Here is a 16713-nt window from a genome sequence, read left to right on the forward strand (position 1 = left end):
TTTGCACGCCCTAGTAAGACGGTACCTACTGAAATACTTGAATGATAAAGAAAATAAATTAATATAAGGAGTAATGACAAGAAAAGAACTATTGACCAAGAAGATATTCAGAAGTAGTGTTGAGCGCCAGGAAAGAATAGAATATATTGCTCTCCACGTGACCTATATTGCTGTACCTAACTAATACTATTAAAAAGGTAGGATAATAAAACATATAAGTATGTACAACCAACAAATTTAATGAAAAAAAAAATACCTATAACCCCTATATACAATTTTATACAAACTAGCTAACCACCTGACGTACTAGGCTAGTACGCTCCTGTCAATTACACAGATATTACAGTAGAGAAAAGCAAATATATTGAATTTATTATACCAAGACAGTTAATGGATCTAAATATGTGTGTACAAAAACTTATTATTAAGGAGGATTACAATATTGGTTGACAATCCCACATCTGATCGGAATGATACACTGGACAATACTGATATATTGTGATAATAACCGAGATAGTGTGCACAGTATCTTACCAGATAGGTTATGATCTCCGGACTATTTTAAATAAAATAGAATACAAATACAATAATGAAAATGACATATAAAAGTTGTGGAAAAGAAAAATATTGATTATGATTACGTTAATTGATTTTAGAAAAATGAATTTATATGATTATTAAGATTATATATGGTATTAAAAATGTTAAAGTTGAAATATGTTATGTAAAAGAATTGAAAATGTAAATTTTAATAATAAAACCTGTCGTTTCTACAAAAAGTAGGCCTGTGGCTTCTCCAAACTCCGGTTAAGTTGATGCGGGAGAGCCAAGTAAGGTATATTCCAGGTTTCCTCTACCTTAGGGGGAGTACTTCTCACCAACCAGAAGGTACGACGATGTGGTGCGACAAGGAGGTACTTCCTAGCACCGGGAAAACTGTCTATCTCCAAAAAAACAAAAAATAAGATCCATCCAATGCCAAAAGAACTCAAAATGATCCTCTATTTATTCCATATCCCAAAAAAAAGGATTGACTTAATCTTGATCTCCACCAGTGGCTAAAAAAAACAAACCTTGATCAGCTGATTGCCTTGACCACAAAAGAAACAGGGCCTCTGCAAAAAGGTGTATCACCTTATCAGAACTTGACAGAGAAAAAATCTAAGTAAAAATTGAGTTTGACGTCCATGCTTGAAGTCATTGACCTTGATTATCCTTGACTGGAAAGAGCCTTTTTAAACGAATATAAGGAAGTATTTGAACAAGTAAATATGAATCTGGTAATCAAGATTACTTTATGGAGTTATATAAAGGAGAGAAGGAGAATGGTCATTAATTCCAAACTGATTTTGAACTGGAAGTATATAGTTAGAAAGAATTCTTTTCTCTGTAGAAAAAAATAAGTGCGATGGTATTGAAGTATTGCAAATCTGATGATTGAAGAATAACAATTCATTTAAAGATAATATATGTAAGATATTTGAAATGAATGACAGGGTTCTTTTTTGTATTTAAGGAAAAAAAACATCATTTTTTTTAATACATACCCATTACTCTTCAAAAAGGTGTTGGAAAACAAAAAAAACCTCTTCTTTTCAAAACCACTTAACAACCAAGAACAAAACAACTTCTTCCCACGTAAACGTATATTCTATTCAAACATTTCAACTAAAATTTTATATTCTCTGTAATGGCCACTGGCGTGATGGCTGATGGGTCTGCTTTCAACAACAGCCGAGATTGAAGTGACGAATAGCCCCTTCTTCAATGACAATCACGTCAGCCGGAAGCCGTATCGACACACAAACCAACTTCTAGGTTCTGAATTCCCCAAAAGTTACCAATTTTGTCGTCGATCAACTGCAACTTTCAATACAATTGTCTGTAAAGTTGGTTGCATACCTAGTTACTATTGGAATAAATATTTTAGTAACGATGGTAATAACTAATCGTTACATTCCCCCTTTACTCGGAGAAAAAAAAATTGATCTAATGAACAATTTTTTTTATACATATATAAATACTCAATACAAGTATCCATAAAAAAAATCACACGCTGTGGGATCCAACACAGGCGTGAATAACCAAATATCTAAAATATACTACGAATCTAAGAATACTACTCTACTCTAAAATAACCTATATTGGTGACACAGAACTCGTAGGACAAGTTCTCGGTGGCATACATCATAAAGACCAAATTGTGTTCAAGTTGATTCAGTAGATTTTTATAAAACCCCAAATTATAGTCAACAAGAACACCATAATAACCATATTCATAACTACAAAACAAAACATAACCTATACAACGACTAACTTATACACACTTACATTTGACTCGATCGATTATACCTAACCGCAAATTATGAGTCATGTAAATGGAGTTGTCCTAATGACCAATATATCACATATGGTACCAACATACATATTTAAGGTTTATTATAACCCTTTTCTAAATTACATAATTCAGATAAATCCTAATCAAAAAAATGTCGAATGGGACGAGTAATACAAGATCGTTCTATCGATGGACAACAGATTTAAATAGAGCATATCCAAAGTGAACAATTAGTAGATTTCGTAGCCAATTCGCAATAAGCCAACATAGACCATAGTATATCAAAATAAATATAAGAGTTATTGACAAGAAAGGAAATTATTGTAGCAAGCCTTTTATCCTAAATTGATCCGACATTGGACAACAGATTTATATTGAAGCATATCCAAGGTGGAACAATCAGGCAGATTTAATTGAGCTACACCTAGTACTAAATGTACTAATGATGATTACATATTTTTTTACCATGACCCTAACTCAACCGATCATCAGATTTGTATCAGATTCAATGGGAGATCTATCTAAGGGTAACTAATCGAATAGTTGACCTAACAGAAGTTAGCTTACTCTGGGATTCTCTAACTATAGCTATAGCTACAACAGATTGATAAGAATGGCCAGAAGAAGCTAACCAATATTTCGAAGTCATCTCTCATGAAAGAATTCAAGAAGTCACATATTAATAACTCTTATAAATAAATCCAATTATGGAAATACTAGAGAACAAGTAAATCAATTTCTAAAGAAACTGCAGATTAAGAAAATGTTCCCTAGTTACTCACAGAGAACAGGATATTGATCCTGACCCTAAGGTACATATATGAACCAAAAAAAAGATGAGTTTATTGGAAAGATGATGCTCAAACACAATAATCCCTTGGTGCATCCAAAAGCTATATATTTCCATAGGACTGATATCCAAGAAGTCACATTATTATCAGAACAATCAAATAGCAAAACTAAGAATAATAAGTGTACAATAGACAGACAAGTTTAAGACTAAGTCTCTATAGAATGATCATACACTGAAAATCGAATAAGAATGCTTAGTGCATGATTAAAATGATGATTAAACATTCTTTCATAAATATTCAGCATCTGAACTGATTAGGGTGTGACCTAGGGCTAGGCAAGGGTGACCCATGAAATCTGCTTCCTATCATGTGCACAGTTGATAAGTAATACAAGTTTCGAACCCACGTATTTGCATAGCCAAGCTAGGCAAACCATTTTCCTAAGAAATGTTCAATACGATAAATAACAACATGGTTTCATAACCTTTATCATAAATTTTATCTCAACTACTTAATTAAATTTTTGACCAATGAAGTATAACTTTGGAATCACACTGTATACTCAAATTGCATTTACCACAACAAATATCAGGATGACTTCTTTAGACCAAAATAAGCTAATGTACCAAGGAATCATACCAAGCATTGGAATAACTTTCCAGTAGAACCTACAAAATTAAACACACCAGATAAACATAAACTAAACCTATTATGTAGATACACTAATCTACAAGTGATGCCATATATAAGCATAATCACATACAAGGTGTTACAGTTCCATACCAGTTCAATAACAAGCCAAATTAAGCCAAATCTCAATGCTAAAACTAATGACATCTAAGATACATAGAATATGGAAAGCTAAAAATATTATTATAATGGATAAAACATAGTGGCCCTATCCGGTGACTAAAATCAAAATCCAATCATTTACCTATTCATTAACCAATCGAGTATTCCTGAAATTTAGAAAGAGGAATTAACTTAATCAATAATGTTAAGTTAATCTTCTTCTTCTGATGATGAAGATTCTAAGTCGTTGACAGTATTATCTGGTAGTAAGTCCTTTATATGAAATCGACCAAGTTTCCTGTTGGACGAACTATCTTTCAATTCATATATGAGAGGAGAGATTACTTTACTGACAACACATGGGACGTACTTCTGACAAAATTTGGCAGAAATAGCATCACCTTTACTAGACTTAACAAAATTGCGTTTCAATACCTGATCACCAACCAAGAATCGCAAATCTCTTTTCCTCAAATTATATTGACTCTGTGACTTAAGGTAAGAAAATTTTAACTTCTTTCTGATGTCTGCAAATATTGGAGGCAAAGTCTGAAGATCATCTAAACGATGAAGCTTCTCAGAGATCGGAGGGAGATTTGTGGAATTGTCTGAAATTAAACCAAAATAATCACCAGACAAAGCAATATTTCTACCAAAATTCAAATAAGCTGGAGAACATTGAGTAACTTCATGGACCGAAGTTCTTATGGCTTGAGCTATTGAGTGAATATACTGGTCCCAAGCTCTGTGGTCTGGATAAGTGCACGATCTAAGGGCTGTTACAATACTGCGATTCACTCGCTCACTGTGATTAGCTTGTGGATGGTATGCAGCATTATAAAAGATCTTCTGAACTTTGTATTTAGTTAGAAGGTCTTTAAAAGCCTTAGACACAAATTGAGGACCATTGTCACAAGAAACAATTTGGGGAACACCAAACAACAAAAAGACCTGCTCCTCCAAATATTTCACAATGGCAGGGACAGTGGCATTACGAAGAGGAAAAACTAGTGGAAATTTAGTAAAGTAGTCCACAACTACTAAACAATAGGTATAGCCATTGTAACTACGAGGATGTGGTCCAATCAGATCCATGGATATCATCTGCCATGGGAAGTCAATGTTCCTAAAAGTACCCATTAATCCAGCTTGTGGCATAGTACTTGGCTTGCAAGTAGCACAAACTTTGCATCTAGATATATATTTCTTAATATAGTTGCGCATGCCAGGCCAATAATATAATTCTGCTATCCTACTAAATGTTTTATAGGAACCGAAATGACCTGATGTCATATTATCATGAAAACTACGAAGGATTTCATCCCTGTTTGCTGTTGGGACGACAATTTTCCAATCAGACATATTAGACAAAGCTTCCACTGAACTAACGACATGCTTATAAAGGATATTATTTTCTACTTTAAAATCAGGATACTGATCAGGTTCTTGGGTAACCTTTTCCACCATTTTCTGATACCATGCATCCGGAACTAAAGTGGATAAGTCAAGAAGATTGACATCAAATGTTCGAGACAAAGCATCAGCTACTACAACACCATTTGCTTTACGATGGACGATATTATAATCAAAGGCTGACAACTTACAAATCCATCGAGACAAACGTTGGGAGGGGTTACGCATAGAATGCATCCACAATAATGAACTGTGGTCAGTAATAAGGGTGCACTTACGACCTTCTAAATAGTAACGGAAAGCCTCCAAGCCATGAATAATAGCAAGGAGTTCACGCTCTGTAGTGGAGTAATTTTTCTGAGCCTTATTAAGCTTCTTACTAGTATAGGCTATGGGGTGTTCAGAACCATCTTTCATCTGAAAGAGTACACCACCTGAAGCGGTATTTGAACAATCTGTCATGAGATAGAAGTGTTCACTGAAATCAGGTGAAGTCATGACAGGAGCACTGGTAAGAGCTTCTTTAATGCGATGAAAAGCATCATCGGCTTCAGGAGTCCAGGTGATAGTCTGGCCCTTTTTCCTATTCTTAAGGAGGTCAGTAAGGGGTGATAATAAAGTAGAATAAGAAGGCACAAATCGACGATAGTAACCACACATGCCCAAGATCCTACGTAATTGTGTAGTAGTTTTAGGAATGGGGAAGTCCTTAATAGCGGTTACTTTATCAGGGTCTGTTCTCAAACCTTGATGATCAACAACATATCCTAGAAATTTCAAATTAGGACGACAAAAATTACATTTCTCTAAATTAACAGTGAGATTAGCCTCTTTAAGGCGTGAAAATAATTTCTCCAATATTTCAATATGTGACGAAAAATCAGGAGTAACAACTATAATGTCATCTAAATAATAGAATACGAATGGTTCGAGTTGGGGACCAATAACCAAGTCCATTAAACGACACATTGTTTGCGGAGCTGAAACTAGACCGAAAGGCATTGTGACAAATTGAAATAACCCTTTACCACTGACAGCGAAAGCAGTATACTTCTTACTCTCTTCGCTTAACGGAATTTGTAAGAAGGCTTTGGATAAATCGATCGAAGAGATATATTTGGCATTCTGAAGTTTGCTCAGAATTATATCTATCCGAGGGATGGGATAAGCATCTCGATTAGTAGTGATACTATTAAGTTTGCGACCATCGAAGCATACTCGGAATGATCCATCCTTCTTCTTCGTCATCCATAACGGCGAACAATACGAAGAATTTGACTGTTCGATAATGTTTAGAGAGAGCATCGAATCAATTTCTTTACCTAAATCTGCTTGCCATGCCTGAGGTATGGGATATTGATATTGTCTAAACGGAGTTGAAGTGTTCACTTCGATAGTATGAGATATTAAATGTGTACGGCCTAATTTATCTTTGGAAGAGATAGAAGAAAATTTAGAGATAATATTCTCTAACTGGGTTTGTTCTAAGCTAGACAAACTAGAGAACTCACGAATGGCACTTACAGTTGCGACATTAAAGGAAGAAAAAGGTTATAAATAACGAAAAATCTGAACAGTTTAATGTACTATTAAATGCATTTAAGAAATCCATGCCAAGAATTATAGAATTTTTAACTGAAGGGATAACATAAAATGTAATCATTTTCCGAATATTGGCAACTACGATTTCTGTGTCAAATTTACCTGTAATTGACTGGATTGCACCATCCGCAGTAGAGACTTGCAGAGAAGAAATAGGCATAACATTAATATCAGTATTTTCTAACAATTTCAGCGAATACGAACCTATTAAAGAAATGTTAGAGCCACTATCTAATAGAGCTAAACAAGATTGTCCTAAAATTTCAATTTCAAGATAAGGTCGGTTATCATGTTTCCTAACTAATAACGAATTTATATCAAAATCCAAAATATCTGATTTATTTTCAAAATTATCTGGTATTAACATAGACATATTATTATTATTTACAAACATACAACCTGGTATAGAATTTGGAACTGTTTCCTTGTCTCGATTATGCTTATTACTAAAATTCCAGTTTAAGACTGGAGGGGATAATCTATGATCAAGCGAACCGTACGAGTCAACTGAAGTGTTACTAACAATTACTTTTTCCCGGATTTCGGTTTGCGTGCTGGTCTCCGGTTGAAAGTGTTTCTTCCTTCCTGAGAGGTGTTCGAGCTGCTGGCGGGTATTGGACCTGAAGCTTCGTCTACAGCTGCGGTCATGTTCCCTGATGGTGCTGCTGTTTGAGGAACGCTCAGGGTACGAGCCTCTACATGCTCGTTTCCCGAACACTTAAAACAGTTACGTTTTAATGTGTTGTCTCTACCACAACCGTGGCAAAAAATCCGCGTTTGGGGTCTGGTACAATCACGAAATGCGTGATTAGCTTCCCGACAATTCCAGCACGAAAAAGAAGAAGTAGTCACAGACACATTCGGTGTATGGGGTCTAGATTGCCAAGAACGATTTCTTGAGGGTTGATAATTAAAACCAACAGGACCAGAATTGAATTGCGAAGTGGTAGGGGAATTAAGAGACCAAGATAGAGTTTCCTCTAAGCGTTTACATTTTTCTGTGAGGTCTTCTATACTGGCTATATCAACCAGTGCTAATTGGGCATGGTAAAAAGGTAGCAAACATTTTAGAATTATTTTGATTTTCGAACTATCCGTTAAAGGAGTGTCTAATCGACTACACATGCCTAACATAGTATTGATAAACATGGTCACTGATTCTCCAGGTTTCTGCTTGTGGTTCTTGATCTCGTCTAAGAGATCAGTCTGGAAAGAATACGGCAGAAAGTCAGATTTCAGTTTCTGAGCCAAATCAGTCCAAGTGGTAAAGCTACCACGGTTGTTCATAAACCACGTAAAAGCATGGCCAGTAAATAATTCTGCAGAAGCTGAAAAAAGATCCTCTTCACTCACGCCTCTTGAAACACGGAGACATTCTACCCTATCCAAAAATGAAATAACTTTGTCATAGTGGCCTTCACCAGAAAACGAAACTCCCCACTTATGTACCTGCACAGGCTTGGGATGTAACAAGGAATTAGAGGCTTGAACCGAAGAAACAGGAGTGGAGGTGGCTAAAGGATTTACGCGAGAATCAAGTTCACCTTCTAAACTGAGAATCCTAATGGACATAGAGCGTTTGTAAAATTGTTGCTCCTCATCTGAGCAACATAATAAGTGGACACGACCAGAGATATGAGCAAGACGTGAAATGTATCTAGAATACATGCTATCATGGACAGTCCCTCTAAAATTATTTATCTTTTGCGTAAGATCCTCTAATGTCTCATTTATTCCCTGTTGTTGTTCCAGGAAAGGAATAGCTGCAGCTGAAATCTCACGGAAACTCCTATTTCCTTGCTCCTGTTTAAGAGCACCACGCCATAGACTGCGTTTTCTATCACATTTAGCGGCTTCTTCAACCTCTATTTCCCTTATCCTCAGCTCATAATCTAACTCCTTAACTAACAAATGTTCTGGCTGAAAGGTACACATGGTGATAGGGAAAGAATTAGTAACAATAAACCCAACCCGACAACGACAAATCGAACCCACCCCAACAAACTAACGACCCAATTAACCGACAATCTAATAAACAAGCTGCTCAACCGACGAGCTGCTAAACTAACGACCTAACAAACCGACAAACCAAATATAACCGAGATATATATTTGGGGTAGATATTTAAAATAATTTAAGTAAATGTTTAAACGAAAATGTATATAAAAAAAATGAAAACTTTATAAATTATATATATGTATGGTAAGCAAAAATTTAGCTAACTGTAGTATATTGTGGCTGCACCTAAATCAAAAGTAGTAATGTACCTAGATATCAAAAAAAATAAATCATTCAAAATATTTCAAAATAAATATCCAGGTATCACCAAACCGACCAGACCGAAATGTCAACCAATATACCTGTTCAAATATTATCCTACTCACGATTTACAATTATAATTTTAAATAAATTAAAATAGTACCAATACAGCAATATAAGTGCACTAGTGTATTTTCCAAATAACATACAAAAGGAATCAAAATGTATCTATATAATTACAAAATATACAACAATGGACCAGAAAGATACTTACTAGAAAAATTTACAATAAGCAACAAAATAAAGAAAGGTACTGTCTTACTGAAAATCGGGCTCCACGTTGGCGAGCGTCAATTGTAACAAAAATGGGGTTCTGTTGTGGCAGAATAGATATAGCTTTAAAGGGTAATTACTTATTTATGGAAGTTTCCTCAAAATAGGCTAGCTGGAAATTGAAGAGACTAAACAGTAGGGCTCAGGGAAGGATCAGGCCGTATTTGCACGCCCTAGTAAGACGGTACCTACTGAAATACTTGAATGATAAAGAAAATAAATTAATATAAGGAGTAATGACAAGAAAAGAACTATTGACCAAGAAGATATTCAGAAGTAGTGTTGAGCGCCAGGAAAGAATAGAATATATTGCTCTCCACGTGACCTATATTGCTGTACCTAACTAATACTATTAAAAAGGTAGGATAATAAAACATATAAGTATGTACAACCAACAAATTTAATGAAAAAAAAATACCTATAACCCCTATATACAATTTTATACAAACTAGCTAACCACCTGACGTACTAGGCTAGTACGCTCCTGTCAATTACACAGATATTACAGTAGAGAAAAGCAAATATATTGAATTTATTATACCAAGACAGTTAATGGATCTAAATATGTGTGTACAAAAACTTATTATTAAGGAGGATTACAATATTGGTTGACAATCCCACATCTGATCGGAATGATACACTGGACAATACTGATATATTGTGATAATAACCGAGATAGTGTGCACAGTATCTTACCAGATAGGTTATGATCTCCGGACTATTTTAAATAAAATAGAATACAAATACAATAATGAAAATGACATATAAAAGTTGTGGAAAAGAAAAATATTGATTATGATTACGTTAATTGATTTTAGAAAAATGAATTTATATGATTATTAAGATTATATATGGTATTAAAAATGTTAAAGTTGAAATATGTTATGTAAAAGAATTGAAAATGTAAATTTTAATAATAAAACCTGTCGTTTCTACAAAAAGTAGGCCTGTGGCTTCTCCAAACTCCGGTTAAGTTGATGCGGGAGAGCCAAGTAAGGTATATTCCAGGTTTCCTCTACCTTAGGGGGAGTACTTCTCACCAACCAGAAGGTACGACGATGTGGTGCGACAAGGAGGTACTTCCTAGCACCGGGAAAACTGTCTATCTCCAAAAAAACAAAAAATAAAATCCATCCAATGCCAAAAGAACTCAAAATGATCCTCTATTTATTCCATATCCCAAAAAAAAGGATTGACTTAATCTTGATCTCCACCAGTGGCTAAAAAAAACAAACCTTGATCAGCTGATTGCCTTGACCACAAAAGAAACAGGGCCTCTGCAAAAAGGTGTATCACCTTATCAGAACTTGACAGAGAAAAAATCTAAGTAAAAATTGAGTTTGACGTCCATGCTTGAAGTCATTGACCTTGATTATCCTTGACTGGAAAGAGCCTTTTTAAACGAATATAAGGAAGTATTTGAACAAGTAAATATGAATCTGGTAATCAAGATTACTTTATGGAGTTATATAAAGGAGAGAAGGAGAATGGTCATTAATTCCAACCTGATTTTGAACTGGAAGTATATAGTTAGAAAGAATTCTTTTCTCTATAGAAAAAAATAAGTGCAATGGTATTGAAGTATTGCAAATCTGATGATTGAAGAATAACAATTCATTTAAAGATAATATATGAAAGATATTTTAAATGAATAACAGGGTTATTTTTTATTTAAGGAAAAAAAACATCATTTTTTTTAATACATACCCATTACTCTTCAAAAAGGTGTTGGAAAACAAAAAAAACCTCTTCTTTTCAAAACCACTTAACAACCAAGAACAAAACAACTTCTTCCCACGTAAACGTATATTCTATTCAAACATTTCAACTAAAATTTTATATTCTCTGTAATACCACTGGCGTGATGGCTGATGGGTCTGCTTTCAACAACAGCCGAGATTGAAGTGACGAATAGCCCCTTCTTCAATGACAATCACGTCAGCCGGAAGCCGTATCGACACACAAACCAACTTCTAGGTTCTGAATTCCCCAAAAGTTACCAATTTTGTCGTCGATCAATTGCAACTTTCAATACAATTGTCTGTAAAGTTGGTTGCATACCTAGTTACTATTGGAATAAATATTTTAGTAACGATGGTAATAACTAATCGTTACAAACTCAAATATTATTATTAGAGTTATTTTCAAGCAATTTCTGCAAAAAAATTTGAGTCACGTCTCAACGTCCAAATGTACTAATATTTTTACAGATGCGCCCTGGTCTAATAGATCTTCAATTTTTTATATATCGGGTCATTAGAAAATGCTCCAATAACGTACTTATCATAAATACCGCAAAGACAAAGTTACTTGTTGTTAGTAAACAAGAGGTCGGCCCTATGCAACTAATTGTCAGTATTGAACCGATAACAAAAGTTAACCATTTTTAATAACTAGGATGTTGAACAAACGAGACACTATACTAAATTTACAATCAAGATGCAGTAGAAATAAACAAACCAAGACACGTTAAATGCTGCTAGAAGTACTCCCGAATCATAATTTACAATGTATAAAATTTGGAAATCATGACTTGGGATTTACAATGTACATACATTGTAAGTTATGATTCGGGAGTGCTCCTAGTAGCATTTGACATGTCTTGGTTTGTTTATTTCTACTGCATCTTGATTGTAAATTTAGTATAAATCCGGATTAAGAAATTAAAACTCTTAAAGAAATTGCAAGCGGAGCAATTACGAAACTTTTGAAATTAATGAAAGTATCTATTCTGAGCAATTTTCAGCTGAACTTACAACTAAGAATCAATTTCCTAACTATATGGATGTAAAACCTGGATCATGAAGGTTAACAGAATGAACAAGTTAGAAGCCTTCGAGATGTGGTCATATCGTAGAATGCTCATAATATAATGTTCAAACGCATTTCAAACAGAGAAATCTTAAACAGAGTAGGTCAAGGAGAAGATGACTTAATTAAGATGATAAAAAGAGAAAACTTGAATATCTAGGGCATATAATAAGAGGTAGCAGATAGAGGATATTGCGGTTAATATTCAACGGACAGATCGTCGGAAAAAAAGGAATTGGTAGGAAGAAATATTCATGGCTCCGAAACCTTCGTCAATGGACTGGCTTATCAGCAGATGAATTATTCCATACCGCGCATGATCGAGAACGATATCTGTAAATTGCCATGAAAGCTACCCACGCCTCAAATTTGGACAAGGAACTTAAAGAAGAAGATACAAAATCTATCTCTGACAATGACGCATTTGTAAAATTTCTCATTCTCTCCGATAAAAGAAAAATTAATTAATCATAACGAACATGCTATAGGTACTAGTACACTTTAGAAGATCAAAAGTAATCATTTTTTCAAGAATTTTTTTTCTCAGAACCTTTATGAAAAATGAAGATAAACCTTTTTCAATATTAATATGTAACTCTTAGAGAGTACAAAAAATATATTTTTTTCATTTATGCAGTACAGTAATATTGTAGAGGGTGCAAAAGTCGAGGCCTCGAAAAATGATGGCGGACAGTTAATCTCAGGATTGGGATATTTAAAACAAAAAAATCATACTGAATTTGAAAAAGGAAGGTTTCTTACGTAATAATTTACTACAATTTGACCAAAATATATAAATATTTTTTAACCTTGAGAAACTGAACAAAAACGCGCAATTTTTTCATGAAAATTTTTCAAATTTCCGTGAAATCTTTTTTTTGCGGATTTTTCATTAGCGGTGGTAAATTGTCACATAAGAAACCTTCCTTTTTAAAATGCCGTACGATTTTTGTGTTTCAGAGGTCACAATCCTGAGATTAACTGTCCGCCATCGGAACTACTTTTTTTCGAGGCCTCGAATTTGGTGCCCTCTACAGTATTAGTGTACGTGTACGTGCATAAATGAAAAAAATTTATATTTTTTGTATTATTTAAGAGTTAGATATTAATATGTAAAAAAAATCTTGAAAAAATGCTTATTTTTTGTCTTGTAAAGTGTACTAGTACCTTAATAAGGATTAAAGCTAATTTGACATTTCGTACTTAACATAACGCTGACATTAGCCTATCCAACATTGTAATAAATAAATGAAAAATACGCGATAAGAAGTGCGTTCGCGGTTACCCTGGACAATTTGTCGCCGACAACTCCTAACCTCACCCAATATAAATAAAACCGTTAATCGATAAATTTACACGGTATATTTACTTTTAGTTAATATTAATAACTAATTATTAAATTATACTAACTTGTACCTTCTATATTTATCTATTAACGATATTATTTATATTTTAAAGTGCGCATGCGTTTTCTGACAATTTCAGGTACCCGCAAATGCAACTAAGATGTTTTATTTTTTGCCTAAAAACGGTACCTAATGCAAAAAAAATGAGAGAAAGATTTGTTTACCACAAATTGAACAAGGAATTAAAAATGATCTGTAATTTTAAATATCTTAAAAATGAATAAACGTTTTCAATTTCGTTGCAAAAGGAAAGCACAGCCGAACAATATTCTAGTCCAATCAGAGAGTGCATCAAGCACCTCTACGGTTTCTAAACTTATTAGTCTCTCATCAGGAGGCACATATGTTGCCCTCCCTGATCCAACCAAAACAAACCCCAGCGCGCAGTCCCGGATTGCAACGAACGAAATGGCATAGATGCCCTAGCGGCAACTGCTAGCAAAAAGACTAAGTTTTCACTCTAGTGGCATATAAAACAACATAATGCTATTCTACACCCACCAGAATGAAAACAATGGGAACCTTCTCTGGTTACACCTCCGAGGCTTCTACAATTTGCAAGCCATACGGATGCTGAGACTAAGGAAGATGAGGGAATTCTACAATTTACAATTCACGTCCCATCTGCTCAGCGCGGTAAAGTTCCAACGAGAATGGTTCCCTTTGTACTCTAATCAGAGTAAATGTAAGTCAAAAATGACTAGTATAATGAATGTAGGTCATTTTTGACTTACATTTACTCTGATTAGAGTACAAAGGGAACCATTCTCGTTGGAACTTTACCGCGCTGAGCAGATGGGACGTGAATTGTAAATTATAGAATTCCCTCATCTTCCTTAGTCTCAGCATCCGTATGGCTTGCAAATTGTAGAAGCCTCGGAGGTGTAACCAGAGAAGGTTCCCATTGTTTTCATTCTGGTGGGTGTAGAATAGCATTATGTTGTTTTATATGCCACTAGAGTGAAAACTTAGTCTTTTTTTTAAATATCTTAATTGCGTACCATTTTTTCTTTAAACAAATTGATACCATTACTAGTACGCGAGTCAACGATTAATATAAAATTCTTAATTCTATGTCAAGAAATGCGCAATAACTACACCTCTTAAAACCAACCAAAGGATTCTTTCGGTGGCAGTGAAAGGTGACGGATGTGATTCGCATCAGGAGGCAAATTTGAAACCTGTGGTGAGATCTACTAACCTTTTCTTTTTTAATATTATTGGTATATTACATTTATATTCTTAAATTTCATTTGTATTTAACACGCTTAGATAAGAGTATAAAATATTTAAGGTAATTAGTAATGACCGAGGATTCCGGGGGGACAGTCCCTCCTGACCTTGAAGGTTTTGCTGGTTTTAATAGTCAAGATGTTGATATGAACTTAATGGATACGAATAAAAAAACCGAACAAAAAGATACAAATAATAAAACGGAGACTTTTTTAACTAATTTAAGTTATAATAATTCTGCTATAGGGCCATTTATTGTAATTATTGAAGGAATTGAAAAAGGGCATGCTGTAGGTCGCTATAATCATCTAAAAATTGCTAAAGATATTTTTCAATTAAAACTTAAAGATGTTTTAGAGGTTAAAGAAAAAGGTAAAAACAAATTAGGAATAATATTTCAATCTGCATCAGCAGCAAATAACTTTGTTAAAAATAATAAACTAAATGACAAATACAAAATATATATACCAAGAAACTCGGTAACTTGTAAAGCAATAGCTAGGAATATAAACCCAATATTTACAGAAGAAAACATCAAAAATATGGGCGAAAGCCCTTTTAAGATATTAGATGTAAAAAGATTTACCACGAAAAAAGCCAATGAAGACGGAACAATCGAGTACTCTCCAACGGGGACCATCTTAATAACAGTTAAAGGGGTAATAATCCCTAGAAATATAAAATTATGTTACTTATCAATTCCGCTAATTCCCTACATACCACGAGTCACCCAATGTTTCAATTGCCTGGCTTTTGGACACACAAAAATGCAGTGTAAAAGCATAAAAAAATGTCACAACTGTGGCAACCCACATGAAACCGAAGAAAATGCACAACAGACATGTAGAATATCTTGTTACTTCTGCAAATCGACAGAACACCAGGCTACCAGCAGAAAATGTCCCATGTATGAAAGGCAATGCAACATTAAAAAGACCATGGTATACGAAAATATAACACATTATGAGGCCAATTTTTTGCACCCTAAGTCATATGTACCTAATACATCCAATACAGCACAAACATTTAGATTCTTGCAAACAGAATTCCCCAGTCCACAAAACAAGGGGCAACAATCGGACAATCATATACAGATAAATCAAAGAAGATCTTATATCAATAGCAGTAACATTGTCAAGTCAAAAAGAACATACGCAAATGTATCAACGACAAACGCCTCTCCTCCAACAAAGAGAGTCAGTTTTGACAAAACAGCACATAACAGAGTATTATCATACCCCAATGGAAGACAGGAAAGGGCAGAACACAGGCCACAATTTCAAAATTTTCAATCTAGTCCATATAGAAACATAGATAGAGAAGAAGATCCTGCTGGGTCAGGTACACAGTCAATAGAGTCAAATAATCTGAACAGAGTTGAAGAATATTATAAAAAATTTTTAATTACACCAATAGAACATAAATGTCAAATTAGGGATCTAATTAATACATACTTTGAGTTGTCCAAATCTTCGGAAGATTTGGATAGGCCAGAAAAGTAATCAAAATAACAAGTTATATAATCAGATCAACAAAAAATGCAGTTCTCATCTGCAAGTAACTAACACATTAGTATAAAAATGGATAACACAAACCTTAACATTATTCAATGGAACATACGTAGTGTAAACTCTAATTTTAGTAATTTAATATCACTAATCAGAGATGAGGAACCAGATGTCATTTTACTCAATGAAACCTTTCTAAAACCGGTACATAAATTTAACATTAA

The 16713-nt window shown here is 34.2% G+C and overlaps 1 long non-coding RNA gene across 1 annotated transcript; it reads right to left on the bottom strand.

Annotated features, from left to right (window-relative positions):
* Nucleotides 1–219: 219 nt before the first annotated feature.
* On the bottom strand, nt 220–2751 carry LOC126884082 (uncharacterized). Its single transcript, XR_007697838.1, has 2 exons — nt 1548–2751; nt 220–1058 (listed from the first exon to the last, which is right to left on the bottom strand). It is a non-coding gene; the product is annotated as an uncharacterized LOC126884082 (long non-coding RNA).
* Between the last annotated feature and the right edge of the window lie 13962 nt (nt 2752–16713).

Source organism: Diabrotica virgifera, chromosome 4 (assembly GCF_917563875.1).
Source record: "Diabrotica virgifera virgifera chromosome 4, PGI_DIABVI_V3a".
Taxonomy (NCBI): domain Eukaryota; kingdom Metazoa; phylum Arthropoda; class Insecta; order Coleoptera; family Chrysomelidae; genus Diabrotica; species Diabrotica virgifera.